A 12413-nucleotide genomic window follows, 5' to 3' on the forward strand; every position below is an offset into this window, starting at 1 on the left:
AAAGGTAATTGAATCAAGAGTTTCCCAAAATCAAGAGTTTCTCAAAATAATTGATTTGAAAGTTTACATATGCATCATATTTATATTTACCTTATTTTTGACCTGTGGTTCATCCTTGAATAACACTCTTTTAAAGTACATTTAACACTCTTTTAAAGTACATAGATAGATGGATGGATAGATAGATAGATAGATAGATAGATAGATAGATATTACTGATTTCAGAAAGAAAAGGAGCGGTAGAGAGAGATGGAAACATCAATGATGAGACACATTGATCGGTTGCCTCCTGTACACCCCCTACTCAAGATCGAACCTGCAACCTGGGCATGTGCCCTGATCAGGAATCGAACCATGACCTCTTGGTACATAGGTGGATGCTCAACCACTGAACCACACCGGCCGGGCTTGAATAACACTCTTAAATTCAATTCTCTAACTAAAATTTTGAAAATATTTTCATTGTTGTATTTACCATTCATCATCCAAAGGCTATGTATTATTCCCTACTTTATTCCCCCCTACTCCAAACTTTTTTCTCTTTCTGTAATTGTAATATTTTATCTAGCTTAAAACTAGATGAGAACTTTTAAAGAAAACAATTGCCGGTTACATTCAGAAAAGATACTTTGGACAGTCAGTTATCTCTTTTTTTCTGATTATTGGCTGACTTTTTTATTTTATTTAAAAAAGCTTTTTATTTAGAAATAATTCTAGACTCACTGAAAGTAGCAAAATAAATGCTTAGAGTTCTCTGTACTCTTCATTTATCATCCCCTGATGGTGACATCTTATATAAGTGTAGCACAATATCAAAAACAGTAAACATCAACTAGACCATAGACCAGTGGTTCCCAACCTTTTTTTGGCCATGCCCCACGTAAGCATCTCTAACATCCTCATGCCCAACCCCGACCCCCATGACATATAATTCTTATTATTCAAAAAGTGAACTCCTATTCATGTGGAGGAAGCCTAAAAGGCCATTAACTTGGTCTAAACAAGCTTCCAAAGAAAAAAATAAAAGAACAAAATGACAGGTGAAGTACTGAGGAAGAAATCACTAAGAAATTGTTAAAAATAATAATATGAAGTGGTATGAAAAAAATAGCAAAGTTTCAAAACATATAATAGAGAACAGAAATGCATAAATACATCACAAAATATATTTACATACTGCATATGAGGTCCCTAGGACCATAAGAAATGCAAAAAATTCACTGTTAATGACTCATTTTTTAATTGTCCCCCTTAAATATCAAGTTACCTCCCTGTGTGGCATGTGCCCCACATTGGGAACCACTGCAACAGACCTTACTTCGTTTTCTGCCAGTATTGTGTGCGTTGATAGTTCTGCATGGTTTGACCCCAGGGGTCAATCTGTATAACCAGCACCACAGTTAAGATCAGAACTGTGCCCTCACCACAGAGGAATTCCTTTATTCTCCTCCTTTACGTTCACATCCTCCCTCCCACCATCCCCTGGCCCACACCCCTGGCAACCACTAACCCGTTCTCCATCTCTGCACTTTTGTCATTTATGGATGTTATATAACGGGAATCACACAGTAGGTAACCTTTTGAGACTGACTTTTTTCACTAAGCATAGCGCCCTTAGATCCATCCAGGTTGTTGCACGTTTCAATAGTTCATTCTTTTATGCAGCTGAGTAGTATTGGATGGTATGGATGTTCCAGGTTAAACCATTCACTCGTGGAAAGACATTTGGGTTATTTCCAGGTTTTGCTATTACAAAGATAGTGGCCATAAACACTCATGTATGTGTGTGTGTGTGAACATCAGTTTTCATTTCTCTGGGATAAATGCCCAAGAATATAGGATGGCTAGGTTGTATGGAAAGTGAGTGTTTAGTTTGCCCTACAAATTTTTCCAGAGTGGCTGTACCATTTTCTATTTCCCTGAGCAGTGGTGGGAGGGATTATTGTTCTGTATCCTTGCCAGCGTCGAACTTTTTCAGATTGGTAAATGAGCATCAAGACATGGTAAGAAGACAGGAAGGCTGCATACAGACTGAGCAGCGTGTGTGCAAAGAGGTACTTGGCTTGTACACGAGCCTTAGACAACTTTTTCAGGAGGGCTGACAGCAACATGTGTTGTAATATAAAATTCCCTGGGCCTTGTCAGCCTGTAGCCACACATCAGTTAACAGTGGCTGCAGGTGAGAGAAAGCCCAGCTACTGCCAGCTACGCACCCGGGGCTATTTCCTCTATAACAAGAAGTCCGGCCATCAGAGGTTGCAGAGGCTCAAGCTGATGGCAGCTGCAGCTTCAAGAATCACGTCGACATTCCTTTGGGGAAAAGAGAGAAGGCGAAAAGGCAGTGTTGGCATCAGGAAGGAAAATATTTTGCCAGGAACATCACAACGGTCTTCTGTTTTTGTTGCATTGCCCTGAACGCTGTCCTGCGTCCCTTGTGGCTGGAATGTTGAAGGGAGAAGGGTCTTGGAATGCTGGTTATTTCAGGCATTGCCCATTGTCTGCCACAGGGAGATAGTCAACATTAACAGTCCCCTTTGGCCAGCTTAAGGCTTCACCTGACCGTGCATGGCCTCGTCTTCTTGCAGTATCCCCATCCTCCAGTATTGCTGGGTGTGACCCTGGGGGTACCCCACTTGTGCTTGTAAACAAAGCCCTGCCCCACTCAGTACTACCCTGCTCAGGCAGGTCCCGGTGAGGTAGGACAACGCCCACAGGGCCTGCCCTCCGCCAGGCCTCTGCCCTGGCCCTCTTGCTGTCCCCCTGGAGGATCAGGAACGCTCACACCAACTGGGCTGCATTTCTTGCCACAGTGGGGAGAGGCTCATCCTCCCTGCCACATGCACCCTTTTCACACAGTGTGCCTTGTGCCTCATGAAGCCCTCCTGAACCCGTTTCCTCAGCTGGGCCTGTCACCCTTCACTCTTCATTGGTTCTGACCTTGCCCATGGCAGGTGACCAGACACTGGCAATCCTTTTCACGGGTATGTCTTTCTCATTCTTGACACTCACACAGAAGTACACGCCAGCATGCCCTTTTAGAGGCAAAATATCTCATGCAAATAGACAACTGTGGAGGGGACTCCACCAGCCTCCTCACCTGCCCAGACACAAATCTCAGTTTAAGCCTGAGAGGCCCACCCTTACACACTGTCTTCTTGTTTGATCACCTGTGTTCATTCAGCTGGTCTAACTGGCTGGATCACTAGCTCCGTCCTCCCTCACCGCTCAACGTTTGTTTCCCTGGTGGTAGTGTTGGAGCCAAAAGGGTCTGTTTTCCAATCAAGAATGGACACCTTTCCCTAGCTGGTTTGGCTCAGTGGATAGCGTGTCGGTCTGTGGAGGAAGGGTCCTGGGCTCGATTCCTGAAAAGGGCATGTATCTCGGTTGCAGGCTCGATCCCTGGCCCTGGTCAGGGCACCTGTGGGAGGCAACCAATCAATGTGTCTCTCTCACATCAATGTTTCTCTCTCTCTGTCTTTTCCCCTCCTTTCCACTCTCTCTCTAAAAAGCCCCCACAAAAAATACAAAAAACACAACAATGGAAAAAATATCCTCAGGTGAGGATTAACAACAACAGAAAAGAATGGAGACCCAGTTAGAGCCTTCCTTAAATGCCTATGCTCTTCCTACGCTAACTGCTGCCTTCTTAGCATAGTATATGCAACAGTAGTTGGGATCTGCATTAGTTAAGATGCAAATGCCAGTTGCTATAACAGAGACTCCAATATAACCACGGTTTAAGCAAGACAGAAATTTATTTTTCTTGCTGGGCTCTGAACTGTTAGGGCACCTTGCTGCCTTAGATCTTACTGCTCTGACATCCTCAACAGGTGACTTCAAACCCTGTGTCCTGAATGGCTAGCTCTCAGCATCAGTTCACACCTAGACAGTGAGAAGCAGGAAAGTAGAATGGGAGGAAATACTCCTTTTATTTTATGGGCATAACCAGGAAGTTCTCCACATAATTTTTGCTTAAATCCTATTAACCTAACTTTTGTGCCATTGCTCCTTTTAGCTGCAAGGGAGTGAGGGAAGTGGGTTCCTTGTTCTAGACCGCCACAAGATTAGCTAGAGCTTCTATTAGAACAGGATTATAGATATTGGCAAGTGACTAGCAGAATGGGGTATAATGCCTTCTAGATTTGGGGACAGGAAGGAGTGCTATAATTTAGGTTCTCAACCAGGAGCAGTTTTCCAGTCGAGAATGGAGACCCAGTTAGAGCCTTTTGGAGACATTTGGCAATGTCTGGAGATATCATTGGTTGTCTAAACTGGGGGTAGGGGGTGCTACTGGCATCTAGTGGGTAAATGCTGCTAAACATGCTACCCAACAGGATGGCCCGCCACAACAAAAACACTAGCCTAAATGTAAGCAGTGCTGAAGCTGAGAAACCCTACCTGAGGGATATATCTTTACAAATCCTTAGTCCACCACATGTTAACCACCCCTCTTGGCTTTCATTCTGTGTTTTCCTAAGAAAATTTCTAAGACCAGTGTCCTTGCAGGTGAGATTTGGGTGATATGAATATGCTTCCGATAAATTAGAATTGAAACTTACTATGGTCTGAATGCTTGTGTCCCTCACCCCACGCCCCCAGTTCATAAATTGGAATTCTGATGCCTGATGTGATGGTCTGAGGAGGTGGGGCCTTGGTGCTATGCTGAGGTCATGGGGGTGCACTCCTCATGTATAGGATTAATGCCTGTGTAAAAGACACCCCACAGAGCTCCTTTGCCCCTTCCACCATGTGAGAACAGAGTGAAAAGTTGCTGGCTCTGAACCTGAAAGAGGGTCATCTAACCTTTAAGATCACGTTCCTGGCCCCTTGATGTTGAACTTCCCGGCTCCAGAACTGTGAGAAATACATTTTTTCTTTGTTTATAAAATACTCCGTCTGTGGTGTTTTGTTATAGCAGTCCAAACAGACTTAGACAGAACTATAAGACAGTTGCCAGAGGCTATTTCAATAAAGGAATAACACTTGGCGACCATAGTGTGTATTTGCCTGGTAGCTATTACAACCCAGCTCTAGTCCTGAAGAGGAAGATTTCCTTCTTGGGGTTTTCCCCAGCTATTTAATAATATATACGACACCAGTAATCCAGAGGAAAGCAGGAAATCCATTCAATTAGAGACAAGTGTAATTTTGTACAATTAATCATAATCTTCTTAAGGGAAATAAAAATAATTTGTTTTTAGTAAGAGGGAGCCTATAATTATTCGTGAGAGCAGAAAACCCACTCATTAATACATCATGTTTACTTTGAATGTGGTGACATACGTTGCAGTTTTGCAGTTAGTCTTTGGCCTGAAAATGTATGTGTTAAGTCTTGTCATTTCTGGTTCCATAATCTGCTTTGGTGACAGATTAAAAATGCAGTTTGGCATTTCAGGACATAAATCTGAAATAATCAACCCAAGAGAACAGCACCAAACCCTCAGAGAAGTTTCCAACAGGAGACGATGGCACTTAATAAACTCCAGGATCTGTGATGTGACTTGTCCCTGGTTCAGCCAGAAGGAGCAGGAGAAGGTCACAGTTGCTACAGTGACCACTCAGAAGTGTGTTCTATAAATCTGGACAATCGGCTTCTGGAAACTCTCCCCTGGGATGAAGATACAGTGTGTGTCAGCCATGTATCACGAAACCTTTGATTATTGGGAGCTGTGATTTAGGCAGAAGGCATTTTTCTTGTGCACAGAAACAAGCGCGGTGTTCCTCATTTCCCATCTCCCTGGACCTGAGAGACCTAAGTCCTTCATAAAACTTTATAGTCAGCTCTCTTAAACATCCATTTCACAGCGAATCACAGACTACTTTTGCACTTTTGTTCTATTTCTTTTTAAATTTTTTGTTTCTTTTTAAAATATGTTTTTATTGGTTTCAGAGAGAAGAAGAAGAAGAAGAAGAAGAAGAAGAAGAAGAAGAAGAAGAAGAGAGAGAGAGAGAGAGAGAGAGAGAGAGAGAGAGAGAGAGAGAGAGAGAGAGAGAAACATCAATGATGAGAATCATCGATTGGCTGCCTCCTGCATGCCATCTACTGGTGATCGAGCCTGCAACCCGGGCATGTGCCCTGACCAGGAATCCAACTGGGACCTCCTGGTTCATGGGTTGATACTCAACCGCTGAGCCACACTGTTGGGCTCTGTCTACTTCTACATTTTTCACAACTCTAGTTTTGTCTTTCCTATGAGACAGTAAATATCTTGAGGAAAAAATTCACTGCTTATGTTTTGTTTTTCCCGTGACATTTAATACAGTTCCTTACACATACATCTTCACTGATGCTCGTGTTTTAGCTTTACTTAGTACCGTGGTTAGTAAGCATGATGTTGGAGCCACAGTTACACTTATCAGCATTTTAAGGCTGTATGCCATTACATTGCTCTTAATTAGAAACACAACAGAATTTGGAACATTAGAGAATAAGAGATTGGATTTTGTGTGATTAGGAGATATTTTAAATAGGGAAATAAGTACACACATATACATGCAAATAATATACAGAATTTTATTTTTTTGTATCTGTGATATCTAGTAAAGACCATTTAAAGCAGAATGCATCAGAAATGTTAAGCTTATGTGGCGATGAAAGAAAGCTTTTTAATATCTGTGTTCATTTGTGAGGTGGAAAGAGCATAGCTCTAGCAACCAAGACGACTGAAGCCGCTGGTCACAGTTCACCACTTATTAGCTGTGTGTCTGTGAGAAAGTTACGTGAACCTCCAGGAGCCTGCCTTTCCCTGGGCATGAGATGGGGATTGTGATATATTCCTTCCCCAGGCTGTATCACATGTTAAATCAAAGGAATTTACATGTAAAGGACTTGGCGCCCTGTCTGAGATACTGGAAGTAACAGGTATCAGAAAAAGAAACCAAGGAAAAGAAAGCTTTTTATATACTACTTTATTTTTAGTATTTTTAGAATGCTTTAAAAATAAGAAACCAGAAGAATGATATAAGACAATGCTTTAAATAGTGATTGCTAAGCCATGGTTCTTAGTGCATATGCCCAGAGTTCCAATTGAAATAAAGTACCATTAATTATTAGTAATTCTGAAGTGACAGCATTGTGCTAAGTGCTTTGTACAGGATCAACTCATATTATGCTTGTAAATAATCTGATATGATTATAACTTTCCCCATTTTGCTGATAAAGAAATTTTAACCCAAATTAAAATGACAATGAGGTATCATCTCACACCTGCCAGAATGGCTACCATCAGTAAATCAACAAAAAGCAAGTGCTGGTGAGGATGTGGAGAAAAGCGAAACCTAGTGCACTAATGGTGAGAATGCAGAATGGTGTAGCCACTGTGGAAAACACTACAGAGTCTCCTCAAAAAATTAAAATTGGAACTGCCTTTTGACCCAGTGATCCCAATTCTGGGAATATATCCTAAGAATATATGTACTCCTGTGTTCATAGCAGCATCTATATATATAAAATCATTATATGCAAATAGACCGAATAGCAGAACAACTAAACAACCAGTCGCAATGACATGCGCTGACCACGAGGGGGCATGCAAGGAACATGGCAGGCATTGGCAGCCGGTGGCAGAGTGCAGAACATAGTGGGCATTAGCTGTGGCAGGATGGTGGAGCAGGTGAGCGGGGGCACCAGACCAAGGCGGGGTGCTGGTCGCTGTCATTGGGGTGAGCCTCTGGTGGTTACTAAAAATGTTTTGCTCCCACATGCCGCAGTCCTGCCCAGTGCTAGCACCTGCTGCTGGCGTTGGCCCCGCTCCCACCCGCTGCCAGGCCTGGCACCGGCCCCAATTGCTCGGTGCTATCAGCGGGTCCAAGCGGCTGCTGCTGGCCCCAATCACCCCTGAGGGCTTCTTCACCTCCCTCTGCTCCTGAGGGGCAATTGGGCCAGCAGCCGCCACTTGCACCCACTGCTGGTGCCAACACCAATCACTCCGTGCCATCAGCAGGTGCGAGTGGGGCCGGTGCCATCAGTGCATGGGAGTGGTGGCGGCAGGAGTGGGGCTGTCGGCAGACAGGGGACCGGGGACCACTGCAGGAGGGGCGAGGGAGGGGCATGGAGGATGGGCCAAGACCCGCCTCTGTGCCCACCGCAGCCTCACAGCCCACAGTTCCTTTCAAGGTGCACGAATTCGTGCACTGGGCCCTTAGTTACTTATAATAGCCAAGATCTGGAAACAGCCCAAGTGCCCATCAGTAGATGAGTGTACATTTACACAATGGAATACTACGCAGCCATGAAAAAAGGAAATGTTACTTTTTGAAACAGCATAGATGGATCTGGCGATTCTTGTCCTAAGTGAAATAAGCCAGTCAGAGAAAGACAAATACCATATCATCTCACTTATATGTGGAATGTAATGAACAAAATAAACTGATGAATAGACACAGAGGCACGAATACATGGAACAGACTGACAGATGACAGAGGGTTGGGGCAGGGGAAAACTGGATGAAATAAGGTGAAATTAGCCAAACAACATATATGCATAATCTATAGATACAGAAAACAGGGTGGTAATGGCCAGAGGGAAAGATGAGAAGGGGTTGGGTGGAGATATCTGTAATAGTGTCAACAATAAAAATAAAGTAAAAAAAAAAAAAAAAAGATTAAAAACAAAAAAAGTTGCTGTTCTGACTTGTACCTGGGGCGATCTTTCCTCCAGGCTTGCAGATGGCTGTCCTCTCGCTGTGTCCTCACATGGCCTTTCCTCTGTGTGCACACAGAGGGAGAGAGAAAAAGAGGGAGCTTCTTCTCCTTATAATGACACCTGTCCTCTGGGATCAGGGCCTCACCCTTACTGTAGACTGAATGTTTGGGTCTCCCCACAATTCATCTGTTGAAATCCCAGTCCCTAGTGTGATGGTATTAGGCACTGAGGCTTTGGGGCCCGAGGGCAGAGCCCCTATGAATGGGATTCCTGCTCTTATAAAAGAGACCTCGGAGCGCTCCTTTGCCCCTTGTGCAGTGAGAGGTCATAGTGAGAAGAACCAGGAAGAGCATCCTCACCAGACCCCGAATCTGCCAGCGACTTGGTCTTGGGCTTCCCAGCCTCCAGAGCTGTGGGAATAACTTGGCTGTTAATAAGCCACCCTGTATTTTGTTATAGAAACCAAAATGGACTAAGACAGCTCTTATGACCTCATCTAATGTTAACTGATTTTCCTGAAAGGCTCAGTTCCAAAGGCAGTCACATTGAGGGTTGGAGCTTCAACATATGAATCTTTGGGGGCACCGTTCAGTCCATTCACATGAATCCCAACTGGAGACCTAGTTATTTTTTTTGTAATATTTCTTAGTTATTAGTCATTTACTTAGTGAAGGTTATATTCTCAAAGAATCCTTCTCTGACCTGAGACCCCATTTGGATCAAAGCCCCCAGCCATGCCCTCTCCTAGCAGCCTGTACTTCTCCTTTATAGGCCTTCTCACTATTGCAATTAAATAGTAATTGCATGATTAATTGTTTAATGTCTTTCTTCCCTGCCAGATTATTTCCCCAATGAAAACAGGAACCAGGTCTATTTTAATAACAGCCATATCCAACACTGGTTCTTGCCCATAGCAATAAATTCTTTTTAAGTGAGTTATTTCATTCACTCACTTATTCATCCATTAGCTAACATATTAAGTATTCACAAGCCCTAGGAACTGTGCTGTAAACAGGGAAGCAAACATAAATGTGCCTGCAAAGAATTCACAATTTAGTACAGAACATTCCTCTTGAGAACATGGTGAAAGAAATGGTTCCTCTCTCCAGAAACTACCCATCTATAATGAATGCGAGGTTTTGTATTGAGCTTGCTGTTCACAGAGACCTGGAAGTCTATTCACTGTCTTCCTAAAATGTATTGATTTCTGAAATCAGAATCCCCTTCTGAAAGGCAGACTTGAAAACACGTACAAGGTAAGGAGAGGAATCGAGGAGGGCATCAGCATGTCCTGCTGTGGGTCAGAAAGGGCTTCCACTGGAAATGAGGTGATTTCACCAGGAGAAGAAGTGAGAGCATCAGAGGTTAAGGAAGACAGTGTTTGTTTGGAAAAGCATGGAGGCGTAAAAGAGCATGTATCTTGTATAGATGGGAATGTGTGACCGGGAAGAAGCTCGGTGGTGAGGAGTAGGGAGACGTTGTCAGCAGAGGATACTGCAGAGGTAACTAAATCTAAGTAGATCAGGGAGGACTTCATCCTGGGCTTGACGAGTGGTTTTTGTTTGTTTGTTTGTTTTTGTTTTTTAATTGCAGGGTGTTATTCAGGGAGTGACAGGATGAGTCTTGCAGTTTAGAAGGAGCCTTCTGGTGGTGGTGTTGAGGGCCTCTTGGAGCCTGCAGGCCAGCTGTACAAGTCATTTAGGCTCCAAGGCCTGACCAAAGGTTAGACAAGGGGATTTAAGGAGAGGGTAGAGGCTGGTGATATTTAGGAAGGAGAATCAGCAGAGCTCTGTGGAGTGGATGTGGAGTGTGTGAGAGAGGGTAGGGATAAACTCTACGCTTTGCCTTAGGCAATTGAGTGCATACAGGTGGTAGGTGAAGTCTACTTGGGCAGCCTCTTTGGCATGAGTGCCAACTCATCAAAATGAAAGTGCCCACAGACACTTCTCACTCACAATGCAATAAGCTGTTGTAGATGCTAAAACACACCTTCCTGACAACTTGGATTACGCAGCAGACGGGCGTGGGGAATGTGGAGAAAGCCAACACTGCTTGTGGCTCACAGCAGGCGTGTCTGTGCAGTCACACCGACGCAGCGTTCTGATCTCTCTTCTTGCAGTGAGAGCATGGGGCTCAATACAGCTGCAGTTTCAAACTTCATCTACTAAGATTAGGAGCTTTCAATTAAATATTTTTGTTGTTAATCCAACTGGAAGATAATTTTTCCATTGAATTTAGAGAGAGTGGAAGGGGAAGAGAAGAGGTAGAGAGGAGAGAGAGAGAGAGAAACATCCATGTGAGATATGTTAGTCACAGTAATTGGTTGCCTCCTGCACCTGCCCCAACCGGGGCAGATAACCTGCAACCCAGGTACGTCCCCTTGACCAGAATCGAACTCAAGACCCTTTGGTTCAAGGGCCGACACTCTAACCACTGAGTGATGTCAGCCAGGGTTCAATTAATTTTGAAATAGATGTTTTATTGAGACATAATATACATACCCTATAATTTACCCATTTAATGTAAACAATGCTTTCAATTAATTTTTTATATTTAAAAATATTGTTTTCTCTAAAATTCTTTTGCAATTAAACGGTATTCCTTTCCTAACCAGACAAAATACTATAAAGTATGTATATTTAAAAATTTCGCTAATTGTCCTTATCCATAAGGAATATTCTCAGGTGCCTCTGGTTATTAGAGTCAAGAAAGAATATAGCCTGATGCGGGTTTAAATTAAAGAAAAATAAAATATGTGATCAAAATATTATCAGAAGTGACATGTGCAGCGAGAAGAGAAGACCGAAGGTGCCTATGCGCCTGGCTCTCTGTGTTGCTCTGCTGGGGCGAGCAGACCCAGTGTAATTCACAGCCTCTCAGCTCACTGTCAAGGGGCTAGGGAGAACCTCCCGCTCCGGTCCACCTGGCTCAGGGTGGATGTGTGGTGATGGGTGTATTCTCGCCCAGGTCGCAGTGGCTGTTGTATTGAGGGGGAAATAATAGTCTTGGGTTTACACTAAAGTATGTGTTGAGAAAAGAAAGCAACTCGGAATCACATATGCATCTCTTCTTTAGTACTCAATATATCCTTATGGCTTGACTTTATTTGTGTTAACTTTTCCACTGACCTCATGCTATTGTTCTGGCCTTGGGGGCTGAGGGTAGTCCCTTGCCTTGTAAAGTCATTGTGTAATGAATTTTTTAAAGACAACACGCATTTATTAATCTAACACCTAACCATTACTGTAGATACACAATGAGAAAAAATGGAAGGTTTTGAGAAGTTTGAATGCCACCTCACATTGTGTGTTAATGATCTTTGAGGTCGCTGGGATAGATCTAATAAACCATGCTTTTTGCTGAAGTAACAATTGTAGGAAAAATATAAGCCTTTTCCTATTGAAATGGACAGAACTGTCCACAGAGATTGAACCTCTCTGGTTTGCCCTGCAATACTGGATCCCAGAATATACTTGGCCTTTAGGCTGACCCACATATTGGTCAGCTGTGGAAAACAGATTTTTCTTTCCAAGGTTGCATATGTGTGAGTAATGAGAGAGGGGCTTAGACAAACTTGCTCCAACTCATTCTGATAACATTGCTAGACTATTGGTTTTTAAATGCAGTTTTTATCTTGTAACTTTTGGGGTCAAAGTGCCTCCCTATTTAATGACTGCATATCCCTTTAAGGTCTGCTATCACCCATTGTATTCACTTTTAGTGAAGTGTACCTCCTATTGTATTCGCTTTCAGAAAAGTCTGCTTTGGT

The sequence above is a fragment of the Eptesicus fuscus genome, chromosome 6, assembly GCF_027574615.1.
Source record: "Eptesicus fuscus isolate TK198812 chromosome 6, DD_ASM_mEF_20220401, whole genome shotgun sequence".
Classification (NCBI taxonomy): domain Eukaryota; kingdom Metazoa; phylum Chordata; class Mammalia; order Chiroptera; family Vespertilionidae; genus Eptesicus; species Eptesicus fuscus.